This window comes from Eriocheir sinensis, chromosome 50 (assembly GCF_024679095.1).
Source record: "Eriocheir sinensis breed Jianghai 21 chromosome 50, ASM2467909v1, whole genome shotgun sequence".
Classification (NCBI taxonomy): Eukaryota; Metazoa; Arthropoda; class Malacostraca; order Decapoda; family Varunidae; genus Eriocheir; species Eriocheir sinensis.
Window position 1 is genome coordinate 9118690 of NC_066558.1, and position 16178 is coordinate 9134867.

At 42.1% G+C, this 16178-nt stretch overlaps 1 long non-coding RNA gene across 1 annotated transcript in view; it reads left to right on the plus strand.

Annotated features, from left to right (window-relative positions):
* Positions 1–5856, plus strand: part of LOC126982381 (uncharacterized) — a 33427-nt gene extending 27571 nt beyond the window's left edge. Inside the window, exon 5 of the long non-coding RNA XR_007735155.1 lies at positions 5330–5856. This is a non-coding gene — a long non-coding RNA (uncharacterized LOC126982381). The remainder of the gene's footprint in view (positions 1–5329) is intronic.
* Positions 5857–16178: the final 10322 nt, after the last annotated feature.

Here is a 16178-nt window from a genome sequence, read left to right on the forward strand (position 1 = left end):
AATAATAATAACAATTATTATTATTTTATTATTATTATTATTATTATTATTACTATCTATAGTATCCACTTCGCAGGAGCAGTGCAGAGATGGCTGTTTTTTTTTTTTTTATCTGCTAGAAACTGAGAGAGAGAGAGAGAGAGAGAGAGAGAGAGAGAGAGAGAGAGAGAGAGAGAGAGAGAGAGAGAGACGCATACCGGCAGGGATATGAGGTGTGACCTTGCCCGACCAAGGATAGAGAGGTCAGCCCATGGGTCAGCTCAGGTGAGTCATGGGCTGGGCGCATGGAGAGAGTGTGTTTGTCTGTTTGTTTGGTAATGGTAGCAGCAGCAGCAGCAGCAGTAGTAGCAGTAGTAGTAGTAGTAGTAGTAGTAGCACCGAATCCAGTTATATACGAAAGGATAACAGGAGAGATGGTGTGGAAGAAGGCCCTCCAGACTCGTGGCAGCGCGGGGCCCTCAGGACTTGATGCACGGGGATGGCGAAGCTTGCTGAGCAGCGCCAACTTTGGCAATGCAGCTGGTGACTTGCGCAACACCATTGCAGCACTGGCAAGAAAACTCGCCTCCTCCAGCTGCCACTATGTGGATGCCCTGACGGCGTGCCGCCTCATTCCCCTGGACAAGAGGCCGGGATGCAGGCCTATAGGAGTCGGAGAAATCCTGCGGCGCATCGTAGGCAAATGAATCATGGCTGTCGTCAAAGAAGATGTGAGAATGGCAGCAGGGAACCTCCAAGTTTGTGCGGGGCAGCAGGCAGGAAGAGAAGCAGCAGTCCATGCCATGCGGGAGATATTCGACCACGTGGAGTGCGAAGCAGTGCTTCTTGTTGACGCCAAAAATGCCTTCAACACAATAAATAGAAAGACTATGATACACAACATTAAAACCAAGTGCCCTAGCTTAGCTATGTATGTCGAAAATACCTATACATACCCGACCGACTTATACATAAATAGCCACAGTGGAAAAGTGAAAGTGTTAAAATCATCTGAGAGAACAACACAAGGTGACCCAATAGCCATGGCTATGTACGCCCTGGGCCTATCAGTCCTCCAAAATGAAATCGCGTTTGCAGAAACACGGGTGAAACAGGTGGCTTATGCGGATGACCTCTCAGGTGCTGGTAAAATCTCAGACTTAAAAGGATGGTGGGACACTGTGAACACCGCCGGCCCTGAGATAGGATACATCCCTAACGCCACCAAGTCTGTTCTTATTGTCAAACCTGAACATTATGATCATGCCGCAGAAACTTTTAGAGGAAGTGGCGTCATTGTGACAAAAGACGGACAACGACACTTAGGTGCAGTGATCGGGACAGAGGTATATAAGAAGGAGTACGTGGGAGACAAAGTAGCTGAATGGGTGAAGGAAATAGAAGCTTTGTCTGCCATTGCCAAGACTGAGCCACACGCTGCCTATTCAGCGTACACCCACGGCATCCAACATCGGTGGACGTTCCTGATGCGCACCATCCCCGGCATCAGTCCACTCCTCCGACCACTGGAAAATGCCGTCAAGAATGTATTCTTGCCGGGGCCGGTGAAATCTCATGCTTTGGGGGAGGAGGAGGGGGATATGCTAGCACTTCCCCCAAGACTGGGTGGGATGGGGATCACCAACGCTGAGAAGCTGGCAGATAAGGAGAACCAAAACTCCATCAGCCTTACCAGGTCACTCATCAACAGGATCATCGCTCAGGAGGCAGAGGGCGAGATAGACCAAACAGAAATAAGAGATATTAAAAGAAAAATCTCAGAAGAAAGGCAACAGGCCCAAAAAGACGAGCTGGACCGTCTTACACACCACCTGTCCACAGAAATGGGTAGAAAAATACACACAGCACAGGAGGCAGGCGCCTCTAACTGGCTAACGTCATTACCAATCAGAGCAAAGGGCTTCAGCCTCAACAAACAAGAATTTGTCGACGCCATTGCTCTGAGATATGGCTGGCCGATTGAGGGACTGCCTGATCTCTGTGCATGTGGATCACCAAATGATGTCACCCACACCATGACATGTAAAAAAGGAGGCTTCGTCTGTATTCGACACGATGAAGTGAGGGATCTGACAGCCAGCATGCTCGGGGAGGTATGCCAAGACGTCACTACCGAGCCGGCACTGCTTCCCCTGGACGGCGAACACCTTCGGTACAGGACAGCCAATACCTCACAGGAGGCACGGGTTGATGTAAGTGCCCGCGGATTCTGGGTGCGCGGACAGCGGGCGTTCATGGACATCCGCATATTCGACCCGATGGCTGCCTGTCACCGTGAGCTGCCCCTGCAAGCCGCCCACCACAGGAACGAGCAGGAGAAGACAAGGGCATACGGTGAAAGAATCCAACATGTGGGTCAGGGCAGCTTCACCCCCCTCGTCTTCACCACATCCGGCGGGATGGGTCCCAGGGCCCAATGCTTCTACGCACGCCTCGCGGAACTAATCTCAGAAAAGAAGCATCAGCCAAGGAGTCACGTTGTCGCCTGGACGAGGTGTCGCCTCTCGTTCTCCCTGCTCAGGTCGGCCATCCTATGTCTCATGGGCATCAGACACTCTGGCCCAAAAGCCACCAACATCTCCAATATGGACTATGAAGCCACAGTGGTGGAGAGTGACATTAGGGTGGGTCGGGAGTGACTTGAGTAGGGAAGGAAAGGGGGATCTAGACGTAATAGATGATAGGTGATTTAGTGTCAGGTAGTATTAGTGATATGGTTGGATGCCACAGTCATTAGCGAACAGAGTTGGGGCTAATGACCTCCAAGCTATGGAGCCCTCCATGATTATGTGTCGGGAAAATAAACATGGGTGGAGGTATCATTTATGTAGTAGTAGTAGTAGTAGTAGTAGTAGTAATAGTAGCAGTAGTAGTAGTAGCAGTAGTAGTAGTAGTAGTAGTAGTAGTGTCAATAATAAGAAAATTACCATACCATTATTTCCCCACCTCCTCTCCTGTCGTAATCTACTTAATCTTTTTCCTCCTTTCTCCTTTTGCTCCTCCTACTCCCTTCCTCTGCTCTTACTCCTCGTCCATCTCTTCCTCCTCCTACTCCTCTATCTCCATCTCTTCCTCTACTACTACTACTACTACTACTACTACTACTACTACTACCATTACTACTACTACTACTACTGATACTGATACTACTACTACTACTACTACTACTACTTTTACTATTACTACTACTTTTACTACTAGTACTCCAGCAATTATTTGGGCAGATCTGACAATACAGTAAAAACATCAACAAGAAAATTTTAAAACGACAGACAACAACAATAACAACAACACAAGCTGTGGAGAGCGGTTTTCTTCCCCTGGCTACCTGGAGATTAACACTTCCTCTTCCTGCGGTGTGTCAAAATTCATCAGTGTTCTTCTTTATAGTTTCACTCACAAGTGAGTCAAGTACGAGTCGAGGTGATAGTATATATGCAATTTAGGTCAAAGACGCCATACAAAACATAGTTCTTGATTTTCTTAACACTCACAGTGCAGTCAGAAGGAATATAAATATCAGAAATATGACTTGAATCGCCTAGAAAGCGACAAATGTGATAGCTGTATTGTCAGGATCAATAGAGGTAGAAGGGTGCAGAAATAAAGTTAGAAATATTTTTGGATAGTTGCCAAAAATCTCAGGAAGAACTAGAGTATCAAAGTTTTTGACATTTTCTGTTACTGAAATCATTTTGATGAGTTGGAGAATATATTTTGCGCAATTCTGGAGAAAAATGGAAAGATAATGATCATCAGGGATTTATTTTCTCAGGTATGTTTTATTGTGCGCTGAGTCTCTATCTTGGATAACTCGAGAACAAGCTTGATCGAACAAAAGCTTTTTAGCATCAAATGTAAAGTCGTTAAATGCGATGAGCACATCTTGGGGAGTCCCTGACTCGGAAGTAAAAATCATTCCATGGAAAATCGGAAAAGTACATCTTCAGGTCATCACATAGAGCTGGAACATAATGAAAAAAAAAAAACACCTCATTGGTGGGTTCATCTGTTGTGCAGAAGCGATAAGAAAAATGAGGAAATAAGTTTGTGATCAGAGAAGCCGAATGGAGGAAATAATATAACAGAATAAACTGAAGGATTAGAGGTTACGTTAGGAAGAGATGTAGAGTGTTAGGCGCTTCCAAGTCATGCATGGATACGTTTAGGGTGCAAAATAAACTGCTCTACATCATTATGGAAAGTAAAATTGTTAAGTTGTTCACCAGGCTTGTCAGGGAAGCAGGGTGAGAGGCAAAGTTGTAGGGAACATTGAAGTCTAATAGGATGGAGATTAAGGCAAGATTTGTTCCACTTTGGAATTCAGATAGTCAAAAAGACATTGTTGTTAACGTTAGGTAAGAGATAAACATCACAGATGCATTTAGCAATAGGATGGCAATGATTAAGCCAAAGCAAGATGGTGGAAAGCTAAAGGTTGTGAGCACTTCCAACTTTGGATTGAAATCAGCCACATGGTGGGAATTTCTTAGGATTCAGTGATACTATTTCATATAGATTCACCTTCCTGTTTTGGATTGGAATTGAGGATACAGATAGTAGGATTGAACGTATAGTATAGCAGAGATTACCGTCAGCCAGTATAGATTACTGCCAGTAGCCTCAGTTCGGTTAGGGTCAGGTTGTGTTTAGAGAAAGAAATTTTGTTCCACAGTGAAATTTAATTGAAATGAGAGAAAAGATCGAGACAGTACTTCATGGAGAGAGAGCTAGGAGAGCTATAAGAACACCTTTAATGGCGTTACCTAAAGTGTGGTCATACGGAGAGACATTTCTGGTCCCCACCCAAGATGAGGACTCCGAGGCTGTGTACGAAACTTTTCATTGAATTATTTTAAAATTTTTGAGGAAATGGTGTGTGTGTGTGTGTGTGTGTGTGTGTGTGTGTGTGTGTGTGTGTGTGTGTGTGTGTCGCGTACTGTAGAAAGTAAAAGAATTTTCTTCAGAAGGTAAGGTGAACTACTTCCTGGTGTTAATGAGGCAATAGGAACAAAGAAAAGTGAGAACAGGGGAGGGTCTTTGTTGGGCATTGCATCACCCCTTCGCCTCCTGTATACACCTCACTGGGAGTGGCATACGCCCGTTTCGGCAGATGATAACCTGCCTCCGACCGTGTGTGTGTAATTTATTTTTCTCTTCATGTGTGCTGATTGTAATGTATCGTATCTTTCCCCCTCCGCTGTCTCTCTCCCTCTGAACCTTCTTATCTTCATCCCTTCCTTCCTTCATTCAATCATTCTTTCTTTATTCATTTAATTTTCCCTCCCTCCCTTCACATCTCTCTCTCTCTCTCTCTCTCTCTTTCTAGAAGTGTCCCTGGCGTCAACACAGGCGGCGGAATGGCTCGACTCTCTTCCCTTCGAACACACGCTGCTGGTGGCGGCATGCTCGGGGACGTTGGTTGCCGTGGCGGTATTGGTTGGGGTGGGGGTTTGTGTCTACAAGCGGACAGGGTTCAGATCTAAAATGTATATAACTTGAGGTGGGGTGGGCTCAGTTGAGAGTTGGTAGGGTGTTGGTGAAGGAGATAACGTGAGGATAGTAGAATTATAGTGATAAGGGTGGTAATGGGAGTGAGGGTGATGGGGGTAATATTGTAGTGGTAGTAGAGATGCTGATTGTATAAGACTGCAGTGATGGTGACAAGGGTTTTGTTTTGTTCTTATTTTGCTTTATTGCCCAAAGGCCAAGATTACATCACATTTCTTATACTAAAATTAGCAAAGCATTAGCCAGCTGAGCCGAAGCTCCCTAGTGGACTGGAGAAACTGAATACATTGGTTCACACACACACACACACACACACACACACACACACACACACACACACACACATTCATATCAATATATAAACAAATTTGATAAAGCTGGTAGGTAATTTTTAGTGCAATATTACTATTACAGTCATAAAGAAAATTTGAATTATTAATGTTAACCTCTAAGGCAGCGGTTCCCAAACTTTTTTCTGTCGTTTCCCCCTTTATCATCTTCAACCACCCGGATTTCCCCCTTCATGAGGACGAGGAAAAAAACTAGCCAAAACACGAAATTTACTTGCTTAATAACACAAATATTATGATAAATAAATAGTAGCCAAACACAATATTTACCTACTTAATAACACAAATAAGTCAATCAATAGCTCTGACGCCCCGTTTCCGCCGACTAGTAATATATATTTCCTTCAGGTTAAATTTCCCACTTGCAATCATAAAATTTCCCCCAGGTTGGGAACTGCTGCTCTAAAGTCTTGACTTTGAATATCATACAAATGCTTCTTAATTTTACTTTTAAATGTACTGTATATATATATAACAGCTTTTTAGATCAGTGTATTCCAAATTTTGGGACCAACACAGTGTATAGGAAATTTGTATTATGTTGTTCGTGGTTGTGGACATATCAGATTAACATGGTTTCCACGAGTACCTTGACTATGGTGCACCAATGCAATTATTTTAGTGTTGTATTCACTATTATTGATATTTTTGTGAATGCAAAGCATCATCAAATATTTGAGTAAGAGATCAAATTTTAGTATCCCAAGTCATTAAATAATATATCTGTAGAGTCATATTTACCCTTAAAAGTAACAGTTCCTATTATTTTCTTTTCTTTCTTTCGAGATATAGAGACTTATTTTACAAATGTAGGCCAAGTACATCCCCAGACTGACAAACAGTAAATAATGTATGGATAACAGAGAGTAGTAGTACAAGCTTTGTAATGCTTGAGTTGTAAGGTTATCCCTAATTCTGTAAAATAGTCCACATGTTTTTGACAAGTTTATACACACTGACTGTATGTGTCTTTTCCAATTCAAGTTTTCATCTGAGAGGCATCTGCAAATATAACATAACAGAACTTATCACTAGCATTACAAATATCATTAATATAAACCAAAAATAATAAAGGACCCAATATTGACCCTTGCGGCACTCGCTTAACAAGAGTTTTTTTTCTGTTGATACATTATTGTTACAATGCACTGCCTGTGTCCTATCTGACAAGTAGCTAGCAAATAGCTTCCTCTCCATGTTTTTATGTACTTCACTAGTGAATTTTAATATTGCTGTGTCTGTAGATTTGTTTTTACGGAATCCAAACTGATTATTTGATAACTGGTTAAATGATTCTAAAAATGCAGTTAATCTCTTACCAATTGCCTTTTCAAATATTTTACTAATTGAAGGTAAAACAGAAATTGGTCTACAATTATTTTCATCTTCCTTATCTCCAGATTTAAAGATAGGTATTAGCCATTTTTAATTTTTCTGGAAAATTACTTTTTCTAAAACACACATTAATGATGTGAGTGGAACAGTAATTTATTGTGCTGTAAGCTCAAGTATTTTTGGAGAAATTAAATCATTTCAGGGTAATAATGGTAGTGATTGTAGTGATCATGGTTGTGGTGGTAGTGATGGAGGTAAGGGTGCAATGGTAGTGTTAATGTTGTAGTAGGTGTTGTTGTGGTGATCGCGATGGAAATACAATTATAGAGGTGGTTGAAAGTGTGTTGATGGTGATGTTAGACGTACGGGAGATTGTGTAGCTGTTGGGTTAAGAATGATTGATGTAGCTAATTATGAGTGTAAGTGATGAGAGGAATCGATGTTTGTTACTCTGCCAATATGGTGATCTGACTATTTTTCAACGGTTATATCTATTTATCTGTTCATCTCTATGTCTATATCTTTCTTTAACTTTTTTTTTGTGTCTCAAAATGAACAATAATTACTTATAATAAATATCAGTCAATCATCGTAATAAAAAAAACTGGTTTATTTTATTTACTTTCCTCTAAAAATTAAGAAAGCACGATTTTTTTTTATTTACCTGTTTCAATTGTTGTTCTTTGGCTGGACTTGTCTTCGAGAGAGAGAGAGAGAGAGAGAGAGAGAGAGAGAGAGAGAGAGAGAGAGAGAGAGAGAGAGAGAGAGAGAGAGAGATTCAGATTCAGATTCTGTATTCCACTACGAGTTTGTATTAGGTACAGGACTGACATACTGGTACACCAGTGTGCACAGGTAGAACTGTGCCTTTACAAACACGTGTAAAGGACACATCAGGTATTACACAAAAAATGACAATTAGGAAGATCTAAATATCACGTACGATAAGAATAAATCAAAACAGTTAGGTCAGTAAATAATAGTAAATGACAATAGTATAAGATATTAGCATCATATTTAAGTAATACCGGTAAACATGCTATATGATACAAGTAAATTAGGATAAAACTTAGAATTGGTGAGTCATACAAAGGTAACACCTGTAAACATTATATAAAACAATGATTATAAGACCAACAGTATAATAAAACCACAAAATCACATATCACGTTCACTAGACAGAAATGCCGTCATATGTCTAGATTAAAAAGTAGTCAAGTTTTGAGCTTGGGGACACTGGCAGGGAGTTTACTCCATAGTTTAGGACCTAACAATGCGAGACATCTGGCACCGCAGTCTGTCTTGGTTCGGGGCACATACAAGATATCCCTCTCCCTGGAGACACTGTTAGTTGTGTCTTCTACGGTCATGAACGATAATAACCAGTCTGGAAATGATCCACGTAAGGCTTTGTATGCTGCTGTGCAAATGTCAAACATGTGTCTTTCTTTAATCATAAGCAATTTGAATTCATCGAAGAAAGGGGTTACGTCATCATATTTTCTGGCTCCTCCTACGGCCACCTTTGCTGTGAAATTTTGCAACTTTTGGACGTTGTTGATCAATGTTATATTTGTTGTGGCCCATATCCTAATACGCAAATTAATTAAAATCAATGCAAGTGACTGGATAACAATTAATATCGAGGCTATATCAAAATTAGATGCTATTCGATTTTACTGAAACAATATCCCAATTGCCATCTTATTTAACTCATTGACATGTGCGTCAAAAACCATATAGCGATCCATATATTATATTCCTAATTTTTTCATAGAGTCACTTGGCTGAATAGTAACACCATCACAGCTTATTACAGTGTTTCGAGAAATGTGAGATAAAAGTTGCTTATTTCCTATAAAAATACATTGAGTTTTGTTTGAGTTCAACATGAGGCCATTACTAAGAAATTAATCCTAACATTTTGCAAAAACTTCTCGGGTGTCTTTAATGAGTTAGTATAACTTCAGTATTGGCAGTATACGGAATCACCAGGCAATTAGTGTGTTCTGTTAAGTCATTTATGTGTGTGTGTGTGTGTGTGTGTGTGTGTGTGTGTGTGTTTTTACGTCGTAGCCTATTGCGCCGGTAGGTTTCTTCCCGGTGGATCCTTAATTCCTGATGGTCGGTCCAAGGCTTCTTCCCGGTGGGGCCTGTTGGTCGGCCCAGCCCGTTCTGGCGCAGGCGAGTGTTTATAGTGGCGTCATCTTGCATTGGCTCATGCTGCCCTCCCGGAGCTCATCTTTAATCCTAGAATCTAGAATCCGGGTTGATAGGTGGTCTTCTGGACAGCATGTGGGTAGTTTTAAGTCACTCGGCGGCGGCTGAAAAATTCCAGCTTGGTGGCACCGGTCGGGGATTGAACTCGCGTCCTCCTGAACGCGGGACCGTCTTGCTGTCCATTCAGCCACCGCCTACCCATGTGTGTGTGTGTGTGTGTGTGTGTGTGTGTGTGTGTAATTCACCACGACCTGTTTGGACTTGCAATCACCAGGAAGTACCCTCCAGACATGAGCAAGCTCATGCTCATCATAGTCGATCTCTTGGTACTGCCAGGACCTCACACACCACACACCCCATCCCCCTTGCTCAAGGGGGTACAGTAACCACTCCTAATCAACGGAAAGAATCCTGCCTGAGCGGAGTTCGAACCGCCGCCTGTCAGGCCGTGAAGCCTGGCAGTGCAGCGCTCTAACTGATTGAGCTACCGGAGCGGTGTGTGTGTGTGTGTGTGTGTGTGTGTGTGTGTGTGTGTGTGTGTGTGTGTGTGTGTGTGTGTGTGTTTACCTAGTAGTAATTACTACCTAGCTGTGGTATACGGGAGAGGACTGTCCCATCTTTGTATCTATTATAATCAAACTTGGCTTGAAAATCATGACTGGTGTTTGCATGGACCACACCTATTTCCAGGTCATTCCAGACCTCCACCTCTCTTTGTGGAAAGCTGTTCTTCTTTATGTCTCTTCTACAGACTTCCTTTCTCATCTTCCTTCCATGGCCTCTTGATTCTCTTGTATCCCGTATTATTAGATCTTTGTCCACTCTTTCCATCCCACTTAGCAACCTATATACCGCAATCAGATCTCCTCTCTCCCTCCTCTTTTCCAGTGTCGGTAGGTTCACCTGCTTCAATCTCTCTTCGTATGTTAAGTCTCTTAGTCCAAGAACCAGCTTTGCTGGTGCACTTTGAATCCTCTTTACTTTCCTCATATTTGAGGCTGTACTCGGCGACCATACTACTGCTGCGTATTCCAACCTTGGAGACATCGTTGTTACAGTCAGTTTTTTCACCATCTCATCCAGATATTGAAAAGCAACTTTTATGTTTCTCATCAGGTTGAATGTCTCACATACAATTCTGTTAATGTGTTTCTCTGGGAACAATTGCTTTTACTTAACAATGTATAATTGCCTAAAATTCGCATTTTGTTCTTTTTCTGAATTCCATCACACTGCACTTTCTGATGTTAAATTCCATTTTCCATCTACGACTCCATCCCCATATCTTGTCCATGTCCTGTCGCAGTGACAGAAAGTCCTCTTCACTTCCAATTTTCCACAGCAACTAAGACCATCAGCAAACAAATTCACATAGCTTTTCACTCCCTCCGTCATGTCGTTGATGTAGATTGCAAACATGACCGGAACCAGCACCGACCCCCTTGAGACTCCGCTGATCACTTTCCCCACACCCCTGATCGCCGCCCTCCTTTTCCTATTTTACAAAAAGTAATTCATCCACCTCAAAAATCCTCCTTCCAGTTCTCCAGTGAATTTTATCTTTCACAGCAGTCTCTATGTGGCACCTTGTCGAACGCTTTCTGTAGGTCTAAATAAGTTCCAGCAGCCAAACCTTCCCTTTTCTGTAATATGTCAATTCCTCATGAGTAAAAGCACATCAAGTTAAGTGAACAAGATCTTCCTCCTCCTGGTTTATATGTGTACCTTCCGGCCCATCCTGCTGGCGGCGGCGTGTGTACCTTCCTGCCCATCCTGCTGGCGGCGGCGTGTGCATGTACCTTCCTGCCCATCCTGCTGGTGGCGGCGTGTGTACCTTCCTGCCCTTCCTGCTGGCGGCGGCGTGTGTACCTTCCTGCCCATCCTGCTGGCGGCGGCGTGTGTACCTTCCTGCCCATCCTGCTGGCGGCGGCGTGTGCATGTACCTTCCTGCCCATCCTGCTGGTGGCGGCGTGTGTACATTCCTGCCCTTCCTGCTGGCGGCGGCGTGTGTACCTTCCTGCCCATCCTGCTGGCGGCGGCGTGTGTACCTTCCTGCCCATCCTGCTGGCGGCGGCGTGTGTACCTTCCTGCCCATCCTGCTGGCGGCGGCGTGTGTACCTTCCTGCCCATCCTGCTGGCGGCGGCGTGTGTACCTTCCTGCCCATCCTGCTGGCGGTGGCGTGTGTACCTTCCTGCCCATCCTGCTGGCGGCGGCGGTCCTGCATGTGCCCACATTAACTTCAGGTACCTATCACTCCTCACTGCCCTTGGTGCAGGTAATTGTCATGGGAGATACAAATTGAAAACTAAAGCATAGGTCAAAAGGGCAAGGAAAGAGAAGGATGATTGAAAGAATGAAATGAATGGGAAGGAAGAGTATATTGTTGGGTATATGGGGGTTTGCTAAGTCGATTATTGACTAGGATAGTAGTGAGTGCAGTGAGAACATAGAGATCAGGCTTTTGAACTGGAGCGACAGGCTTAGGGCTCTTCCAGAACATCATCTGTGAGTATCTGTGAGGGTAGTAGGGATAACAGATAGTATAACAACAGAGTGGGTCAACAGCCGTAGAGGGATTAATAGCGTACTTTCCGCCGTACACAGAGAAACTGGCAGAGAGGCTGAGGATATTGGGTTATTGAATAACGGTGGGGAGTGAACGATTAGGATGTCTCCTGTATGTAGACGACTTCGGGCCGATTTCTCAGTCACTTTCAATCAACAATGAGTTCCGGGGGGCGGCATGAGCCAAGCATAACTGGCACTGCTATAAAAATTGCCTGCGCCATGACAGACTTAGGCCGACCATCAGGTCCCTGAAAAAAGCCTACCGGCGCTACAGGCAAGGACGTAAAAAATAAATAAATAAATAGATAAATAAATAAATAAATAAACATGGGTTAATGCAAAAAAATCATCTAAATAAAAAATAATCGATTTAATTAAGACAAAATCCGATTTAAATCAAATACATCGATTTTCTTTATTTTATTTTATTTTTTTAATAATTATTTTTTACAACCTTGAATTTAATTAAATCTGATATAACCTACTAATCATCATCATGAGATAATCTAACCAAATCTGATATAACCGAATCATCAGCATATAATATGATCCACTAAATCTGATATAACCTAACCATCATCATCATGAGATAATCTAGCCAGATCTGACGTAACCTAATCATCTTCATATAATATGATCCACCAAATCTGATATAACTTAATCATCATCATATAACATGATCCACCAAATGTGAGATAACCTAATCATCATCATACAAGCTAATCTAACAAAATCTTATATAATCTCTACGATTATTTCAGAGTATGTTTTTATGCCCTAGTGTAATATCATCAGTATGGTATCTATTCCCTATCGTTTCCATTGAGAATAATTACATTTTGAGAAGTGGAAAACATTTCTGCTATCTCCTCTCTCACTAAATGAATATTTTATCATAATTAAGTACATTCTGTCCTACTACCTAATAATCAGCATGAACCATGAAAACAATGATGGGATTGTTCCTTATTGAAACGAGAATTTTTGTATTCCTAAAGTGTACTTTAGCTTTATTATTTTTTTCATACCCCTTATTGTGTAAAGGATTATTTGCTTGTTTGAGTACATATTACTTATGTATACACATAATTCCTGGAGTGGAAAGAAAGACTAGAGATGGACGTGGGTGTCAACTATACACTTCACACCGGAGCCAAGGAAACGCCTCATGGCAGCAGGCAAACTTACCATTGTCGAAGATCTGGTGTGAAGAGGACGGCAGCACAGGAGAGCTCCAAAGAGAATCAGCGTGGTACAAGAAGTCAAGGTATGTAATTATCTACAGAAACATTTCTGATGTGACCTCGTCCAATCAGGACAACGTAATTTGTAAAAGATGAAAAATTGTAAATCATAAGGTTCTACTTTCCTCATGCATAAGTAGTGTCAGTAATATGAAAAAAATATTATGTACCATCATATAGAATTACCAATGCACAGAATATTTTCGGGAAATATTTTATTTCGTTTCATTAATTTTCTTTTTTCTCTTTAAAAGGCACCTGTAAGATCGGAAATTATTGTACATCCTCAATCGATGTGCTGAGGAGTGGTAGCCAGATTCAGGCGAATTATTTTGTGGACCACCATGATCACAACCCTGATGTGCCATCCCTCGTTCACATGAATCTTCCTGAATGTGAGAAGGAGAAAATTGCAGGTATTGATGCTATTTATTTTCCTTTCTGTGTCATACTTATTACTATACTCAAATTCTTGAAAGTTTATTATGAAGCTGAGGCATCTAATGTTTACGCTCACATACCCTTTATCAGATAGTTTGATGCTCCTAAGTTACTCCTACTAAATCACTTGACTAAACAAGACGTTAGAAGGAGACTTCAATAGATAAGGTGTGATATTTATTTCCATTACAAAGTAAAGTTAGCATCATATATGTACTTCATGATGTTTTCATTTTTTTATCGGATTTTATTTCAGCTGCCGCAGAATACATCGAACCAAAAATGAGCTTAACATGCTTAGCTGGTATGTTGTGTGCTAGTCAGATATGCATAATTTAAATTTTGCTTGGCCACAGGTTAAGGTATTTCTTATATCATGCAATGTTTTTTTTTCTGCTCTCTCTCTCTCTCTCTCTCTCTCTCTCTCTCTCTCTCTCTCTCTCTCTCTCTCTCTCTCTCTCTCTCTGTGTGTGTGTCTATATATATATATATATATATATATATATATATATATATATATATATATATATATATATATATAAAAGTAAACCCCGCTTAAGTCGGACCCGAATAAGCCGGATATCGGAGAAGTTGGACACTTTCATGATCTTTTATTTTATTTATTATTTTTTTTTTTACGTTCTATCCCGAGTGCACCGGTAGGCATTTTTTGCCCGTTGATTGAGTAATTTTAAGCCTCTCAGCTTATATACTGGCTAAAATACCCCTGGGCTGCATTTGAGAGAGCGACTCGGGCCGCACGGACCGATCCGTGTGCTCTCAAACGCGTGACGCCGCAGCCCGGATTACCAATCCGGACTGCTCGCTGCAGCTCAGGTGGGAGAGATGGGGCGCCTCCGTGCTGTGATGACGTCATCAGCAAATATGGCGGCCCAAACAAACACATATAAGTGCTTCCATTGAATTTCACATCTCTGTGCCACAATAACCACTGCAGCTTCCTTTTCATCCTCTGTTGCAAGGAGCTCGTCGGCCAGAACAGCTTGTGGTGCATGTTTAAACGTCGTCAAAAAGATCAGCGGACGCCATTTTGCTGCCGGAACAGCTAGAGAGAGAGCAGCGGACGCCATTTTCCTGCCAGTGAGACGCCATTACTATAGCAACGACGAGGTTTAACTGAGAGGCGCACAAAAGCGTTTGATAGAGGGGTCCAGTTGGTCTGGGCGCCCGGGGCGGCCCGATTCCCTCTCTCAAACGCACCGCTGATAGCTCTTACATCGTCCGAGTCATTTGAGGAGTTGTCCGAGCCGTTGGAGACGCGAAACGGGCGCCGAGCCGGCAGTGCCGGGCCTGCCGGCCCCAAGATCAGTGTTTACACAGCTGACTTAGCAAGTGCGTGGCAGTCTCCCTCAGCTTTCGCTCGCTCTGTAGCCCTTATTGTTGCCGTTGTAATTCTACCATGGCTTCCAAGGGCAAGGGTGTGTCTTCCACGTCAGTTAGAAAGCTGAAGATGCTGTCGGTGGCAGACAAAATAGCTGTTACACAGGACGATGAGAGAGGTGAGAGGCGTGCCGAGCTCATGGTGCGGTTCGTGTGTGTGTGTGTGTGTGTGTGTTTACGCCGCGTGTGTATGCGTGTGCGCGCCATGAATGTAGTACTTATTTACGTAATACATTACACAGACCATTTCAACTGTTAGTGGAATCAGGCGTGCAAAATGTGAAAAAAAAATCCCTCGGGTAACTCGGATTGGCCTTCCCCCCAATTGGTCCGACTTATGCAGGGTATACTGTACATATATATATATTATATAAATATTTTTTTACGTGGGGGAGAGTCCTATTAGTTCCTCTCGCTGCCGGAGAGTCCAGAATTCAGTGAATAGGAGGATCAAACACACCGTAACGAACCGAACCTCACATTTTACCTTACCTGATTTCATAGAAACCCTCTCGGGAGATGGACAGGGGCGGATCAAGAAAATCAATTTTGGGGGGCCCGATGGTAAAATTTCATAAGTTAGCGACAGCCTCAAAAGAGTGAAGACCAATGAATAGTGATGGCGGTTCTTTGCTTAAAATCCGCAGCTCCCGAGCAATCAATGCATATGTAACAAATTATTTTTTTCTTGTATATATATATATATATATATATATATCTCTATATCTATATATATATATATATATATATATATATATATATATATATATATATATGAAGTGCAATTAATATTTAAGCATCCGACCAGTGAGAAGGCAGATCTGAACAGGTAGAAATCATCACCATACGAGCATTCGAAGAAAACTAAACGTTCATTTTAATATGTAAGCAGCAAGGGTGATCATAATACAGGTCATATATAAATTACAAACCTAACCTTTACAAAAAAGAATTAATATGTAAACTTAGACACAGCTGAAGATAAAAAGGAATTCATATAGGGTTTCTTTTACATGGGATTGACTGATCTAAAGGAATATATTTACAAATTCCCAAGTATTCAACAAGTGCCTCACTAAGCAAAGAGTAGTCGGCGTTTTTTTTTGC